We start from the raw sequence: 7359 nt of genomic DNA on the forward strand, positions 1-7359 counted from the left end.
TGTATGTATACATAACCTTTAAAACTTCCATGAAAATCAAGACCTCTGTATCTGGGAAGGTGAAGTTTTAGAAAAGCACATTGTGAAATTTTCTTATGACTGCTGGTACATAAAAAACAGTACTCCATGAAATATGTAATCAGTCACATATTAACTGAGCTTAAACTGCAAAAACCTAACATGTTCTTTTGCTCATGGCCCACCTATATTGCTGAGTATTGATCATTCTTCACTCAGTGCATGGAGCTTGCTGACTTGTTTACTGCCTCTGCACATGTCCACCATCTCCCTTTGGTTTGATTCTATTAAACAGGCCTTTTAGAGGGTTGAGGGAAAACCCTATCCAGTTATGGAAATTTTTAACTTGATGCAATCCACAGAACTGAGATTATATAGTCACGTATACATAGTGACAAGTAAGTTCTTGATAGTCAATTGAAACTCCTGTAATTAAACATGTTTGAACTTGCCTTTTCCAGTTTAACATTGGATGTTTCTGGTATTTAGTACCTTACCTGTGTGCAATTTTTTCTAGAACCTTTCTCAATGTATTTCACAAAATTTACAATGCTTTTAAAATGTTTTTGTAGTGGGTCACATTGCAGGTTGTGATACTCAAATTGTCATTGTCATTATTACTGTCTTTAATGGAGTACTTTTGTATTAGGCATAAATTATCTCATTTAACTCTCCCCTCATATAATTCAGTAAGCGTTGAATTAGTGTCCTTATATTACAACTGAAATCAAAGCAAACAAACAAAAAACTGAAATTTGGATGGGACTTGTACAAGATCTCATTATGTAGAAAAATATAAAACCATTGTTGGTTTGGGTCTGATTCAAAGGTTCATCTTTGTTCCACTCAGTTCTATTTCCCCATGAGAGCATAGTAAGAGGAAACAATGAACAGATTCTTTACAAAGATTCTTTATGTCATCCAGAAATATAAAAGTAATAGTTTTTCCCATTATTAACCATTCTCACCACAAGCAATATACACTTACAGTGTTCTTTGAAACCAACCTTTAAACTTTCCAATGAAAATAATATCAGAGATTTAATAAAATTAATATTTCACTATTACAGCTTCAAAAATATTTTCTTTGTATATTTATCAATTTTGAATCTCTCTAAGAAAATAGTAGCTATGATCTTGATTTTAGAGCTAGAAATTATGTACATATGTATACACAATTTTATATAAAATTAATTTTTCAATACAACTAAAGTTATATATATAATTTATGTTATTGCTCAGAGATACAATTTCATGCTAAATTTTTATGTACCTACATATCTATATATAATATAAAATTGTTCTATTATTGAAGAACCCATATGGATTTTATAGGATTCTAAATTTTCCACTAATCCATAAACAACCAGCCAAAATACAGAGTGATCAGTATGTTAGTGTGCTGATGTTCTCAACTTATGAAAACACAGTAGGAAAATATCAATGAACATTTTACATTTACCCCCTTACAGTTCACCTCTGACAATAGAAATTAGTCACACTTAATCCTTGGATCCATATCTTTGCAAAAGGTGGACTGCTCATTTACTTACAAACACCACTTAAAGACAATGAAAGTAAGTAGTTATACAGACAACTGGCAGAGGAATCAGGAATTACTCTTCAGCGACTGGAACCTATAGAAGAGTGATGAAAATTGTTTGCATATGATGCTTGCCTAAGTTTATTTTATGTGATTCTAATAAATCAGGTAGAGTTACATATTCAAAACTCAATTAAAAATTGGGATTTCCAAGCATTTTTAGGAATGAGTTCAGAAAAGCTATGTATTTGCTGGCAGACATTCTAAGTCATATCACCATGAGATGCAGGACAAAAGTAGCAGAGGCTGTTATTAAAACCAGATAGCCATATGCATGTTGCAAAGCCCACCATAGGCCATCCAGCCTTAAAGTCATAATCGCTAATTTACCGTACAGACACATATGTGCATATAACTTATTAGCTGTCTGTCTACTAAATGGCAAATGCTTTAGAGACATTATTTTACATACGTCCTATGAGGCTAGTATCATTGTCTTTGTCTGGAGGTTCATGAAATGATTGATTCAAACTCATAGCCTTTAAATATATAATCATAGTATGTGATATATACTGTGCTAGGTGCAATGGATGATAGAAACTGTAGTATCACTGCAAAATAAGTATGGCATGAATATTAGTAAATAACACAGAATATTCTCTTTTAAGCACAGGTGGATTGCTACAACATCAACTAAATAAAGGAGTTTCAGAAAATGAGATCTTTTAGGGGAGGTCTATTGAAAATAGTGTTCAAATCCATTTTGTGCTGATATTAAAAGAATCCCTGATGCCTCATAATGTGCACAGAATAATGATTTATTTTGATTTTTAATCCTGGTGACTGGAAAGCCCACCAGCATGGTGTCTGAGGATGGCCAGCTGGCTGCATCACAACATGTTATCACATGGCAGGATCTTTTTACAGCAAGGGCAACTGCACAAAAAAAGGTATTCAGGTGCAGAGATATTGTACAAGACTGTGAGCCCTGTGATTTGAATTATGTATCAGAAACTAATGTTAGGAAGGACAGCATGGACTTCTTTGGGGTTAATCTGCAAAGAATTCTCCAGGAAACAGTAAGTCACAAACTTTGATACCTTTTTGCGGCTCCTTCCTTTTTGAATTTTCTCTTCGCTTCCTTGTAATTCTTCATGAATAGTTACACCTGTTAATCAGGGGTACATTCCTTCCCTAGAAAAGAATGTTTGCTTCGCATTAGTCAATTATGACCTTTTTGAAGACTAACAAGAACTCACTATCTCTTACTTGTTGAGTATTAAGGACCATTTGAACTTCAGGTTATAGAAGTCATGGTGCTACCACAAAAGGACGGAACCAGGCTAAGAAAGAGTACAACTGGAGGCCTCAAAACCAAAAATCAGAAATAGACAAAATCTGGATGAGGTAATGTAAATATTGGATACAGCTATTTCCAAAAGTATACATTCAAATTCTTTTTTACTCTATGAAGAAGAATGTGATTGTTTATATTACATTGAACCAAAAGGCTTTGGGAGTTCTAAAAAGGTAAACCAGAAGAACACTAATATTTATTACAAAACATCCAAAATGAGCAATATTCCACTTTGTCTTATTTAGAAATATAAAAGTGTGTTAGAAACTGGGTAGTGATGCATTTTTCAGTAACCAAACATCATTTATTTAATGTGTACTACTGGTTTATTATTTCTTTTATAGGAGTAATTTCACATATTGCTGCTTTCAAGAAAGCAACTACCTCCTTTTTCTTTATTCCCCTCATCACCTCTATCTCTTCACCAGTCAATCACTCAGTCTGGCAGATTGTTGCTTTTTCCCCCTTTACTTCCTCATTATTTTCCATCTCACAAACAGAATCTTCTAACTATGAACTGGGTAAGTGATAGTCAATCCAGAAAACTATCTTCTCATTGTTTTTATATATTCACTGGATGACATTTTCTGTTCCTTACCCCGCACCAAAAAAAAAAAAAAATCAGTGACATGCCTGCTTTCGCATTCTAAAAACAAGTAACCTTTGTTCATTAACTCTAGTTTTTTACGGTCATAACTTATACTAATAAAAGTTGATGTAATTGGTGGTAGGGATGCAAATTTGAGTTTATAATGAGGATGATACTTTATCATTCCCAACAGATCTGGTGCTCTGTGCAGGCAGTAATTAAATAAGGGCTCAGGACTCATAAAAACATAAATAAGCTTCCTAATAAGAGATCTTTATTGAAGCTAGGCTGGCTCCATATACCTAAATGAGAATACCTGTTAAGTAGATGTTTCAGAAGTCTGCTAGGATTGGGCAGGGAAGATTGGATGAAGTATGTTGATATCCTAGTTAATGGCCAGTTCTGTCCTCAAGTACTCAGAAACATAAAGAAGCCTTTGGTGCTCTCATCGGAGAAAAGTTTCAAATTGATTGTAAATGGCTCTTATGTAGGATAAAATGTTCAGTCATTAATTGTCGTATGTACTGATGTTTAAATATGAGGAAATGAACTAGCCAACCATGTGGAAGAAAGTAGGTGAGGGAGGAATAGAAACGTCTGACGAAATAGCTGTGTAGATTTTAGAACAGAGCCCAAAAGATAGTAACTGAAGCTACATCTCTCCATGTCTGAACAGGAAAAATACTAATTGTATTTAAAAGTTCCAAAATGTCCTTGCAAGTTTACTTTTCCTTACAGAAATTACATGCTAAGGAATGCATTTGAGAAAAAGGAATATTTTCCCCCCCTCTTGTCTCTATTTTATGACATACAAGGGAAAAAATGAATACGAGAATAATATTGGTGGTGGAAAGACTGACTGAATGACTGACTGACTGACTGATTGAATGAATGAACCAGAAAGAGTCATGACCAGAAGGAGGGAACAGAGAGAGGAGAAAGGTTTATAGCACATGAATCAGTCTATTGCAGTCAGGTGCAATCAGGTTGAAAGGAACATCAATACTAGGGAGGGATGAAGAGTAGAAGCCATGGTGTAAGCTGACAACTTTCGGCCTGGGAGATGGAGTGTATGACAGTCAGGAGAGGGAGGTTACTACAAAGTTAGCCAGCATATTTACTTTTTTATCAGGGTTGGGGGATGGCGTAGGCATGAAGAATTCTTGCTTTTTACATGAGTTGTGAGCTCATTTTGCAATCTGTTAGTAGTAACACCTTTTCCTTTTTCTCTCCCTTTGTTCTCCTTTCTGTTGCTCTAAATTAGTACATCAAATCATTTGGTCTTTAGAGCATAATGGGGTTGTTCCAAGTGTCTGAGTTCAACCCCTACAGATTATAAATGGAAAGTAAAGGAGAGAGTAACGTTCTGGAGCAAGTGCTGTGAGTGGGGAGAGCAGTGAGACGTATTGGGGTGTGCTGTTCCTACATTAAATCTATGAATGCTATGACCTTGCCACGTTCAAAGAGCTGTGATAAGGTTTGAAAATGGTTTGAATAAATTTCCTAAATGTCACATGTTAGAAGATTGATCCTCAATGTGGCTATTTAGAAGATGATGAACCTTTCAGAAGTATGTCCTAGTGAGAAATAATTAGGTCACTGTGGGTGCTGCCTTCAGAAGGAATTAATGTATTTCTAATGAGACCCTGGTTAGTTTTCACTAGAGAATTGTTACAAAAGGGCAAGACTGGCCCTTTCTTGTTTCTGTGGCTTCCTTTTTCACCCCCATGTGATCTATTGCGATGGCATCAGCTATGAGGCCTTCACCAAAGCAGAAACCTGTACCCTTTTCTTGAATTGCAAACTATAAACTAAATAAATCTTTCTCCGTAAAGTAGCCTGCCTCGGGCACTTTGTTATGGCAATAGAAATGAACTAAAAGACCTTGTTTTCTTGAATTCAAAATGTAAATGAATGCATTCCTCTTAGAATTGTAAATAGGAATAAAATGCAAAAGTGTCTAAAATGGTTCTTGGTATTGAATATTATAAATCCCCACAGGCATGAGGCAAACAAAGATCCAAGATTAAATTCCTGACATAAGGAACCATACTGTAAGAGGCAGTATAAGATTCTGGAAAGAGCTTTGGGTTAGGAGACAGACAGTCCTCAAGTAAAATTCCAACCCTTTAATGTACCAATTCTGCACTAAACAGGGCAATTACATTTCCAGAGCTCAAATGTGTCCATTTAAAAATGAAAATAATAAAATCTACCTTATGGCCCTGTGAGGATTGTTCACAATGCTCAGAAAAGAAGAATTTAATCATGAAGATAAATGGTTTATGGAGTAGGATATGGAAAAATAATGTATCCATCTCACACTGCATTTTGACTTAAGTTAGAAAGATTGGAGTAATGTGTGGTCCAGGTAAAGAATGTCAGTCTCTAACAAGAAGCTGCAGAAATTGCTCTGACTTGTTAATTGCAGCTTGAGGAACATCGCTTATTAAAAGTGTATTAATGTCTAAAGGCTAGAGGTGGCAAAAGAAACAGAGGGAATGCGTCAGTGTTCAGAGTCAACAACACTAATGGAAAGGTGAGCTTTAAAAAATGAACCAGTTGAATAATTTCCTTAACAAGCAGTGTTTGTCTCTGTCAGATTCAACCTGACTTTTCATTGTGATTGACCATGCAGCCAGGACTCTAGAAACCAGGGCATTTAATTTTCAACTCTCTCTCTGCCCCCCCCCCCCGTCTCTCTCTCCTTTATAGAACCCATTTCTCTATTACATACTTTTATCTCTACAGAAGATAAGTTTCCTGAACTCTAAACACAAATATTCAATTTGCACACATAAGCAGACTTATTATTCCTCTTCTCTAAATGTCCATGCAAAACACTTAGAAGAGAAAATGCACTATGGTCTCAACTGTATCAAAAGCAATGAATAGTTCAGTCAGTTAGTGCCATAGAGTCAGCATCATTCTGTTGTCAAAGATATCATTAAGAGCTGACATATACTAAATGTAAATAGCTAAGAGTTCTTGAAGGGTTGTAAGCTGAAAGAGGACCCCGGTTTACCACTTTACAATGTTTACTTAGTGAGAATATGACAATTATTCTCACTTGCTAGTATTGTTGTCATGAATTAAAAGGTTGAAGAGTAATGCTAAAAGTTGGAAAGGAGAAATATTTGGTCAAGTGATGACACTGCCTTTCAGAAAGATAGGGTATTAGAGACTTTTTCTATCACTCTCCTCATATTTTACTTCCAATCAGAAAACAGGTAATTTTTACTTTGGCCTATGAGTTTTCTTAGAGAATCAGAATGGGAAGTTTTCCTATCGTATCCTATTGAAATAAAAGAAAGTAGCCAGGGACTAAGCACAAAATTCTATTCACTTAAAAGTAAACCCAACATTAATCCAGTAATCATCTCCATTGATAGGTAATCAACCTTCTTCTAAAGAATAAATTTCATGGTCTTTCCCATGCCATCTGACATTCTCTGCATATTTCTAGCCTCCACTCTACTTTGCACAGATGAATTCTATTACTATTTTTATGAATGAACTGATACTTTTATTATTGTATCTTTTGCAATGACCAGTTTCTAAAATGAGATAATTCTAAGATCTTGTAAATCACCACAGTGATTTAATGAAGAATCAGTGTCACTGACAATTTCTCAGAAACTGTACAAAACACTGGTCAGTCTTTGTCTCCTTTGTGACCACCTTAGCCAGCCCCACCCCACCTTTCTTTTTCTCCAGTTTCACTTCTTATTTGAGCTGCAGTTATGAATTATGTTATCACAGGGTAGGCAAATTGGCCTCTTTGGTACTGGATTGGGTTGGTAATAACTGTATAGCATATGTGTTGGGAAGCATCTAAATGTTTTGTATAAA

This window comes from Castor canadensis, chromosome 7 (genome assembly GCF_047511655.1).
Source record: "Castor canadensis chromosome 7, mCasCan1.hap1v2, whole genome shotgun sequence".
NCBI classification, from domain to species: Eukaryota; Metazoa; Chordata; class Mammalia; order Rodentia; family Castoridae; genus Castor; species Castor canadensis.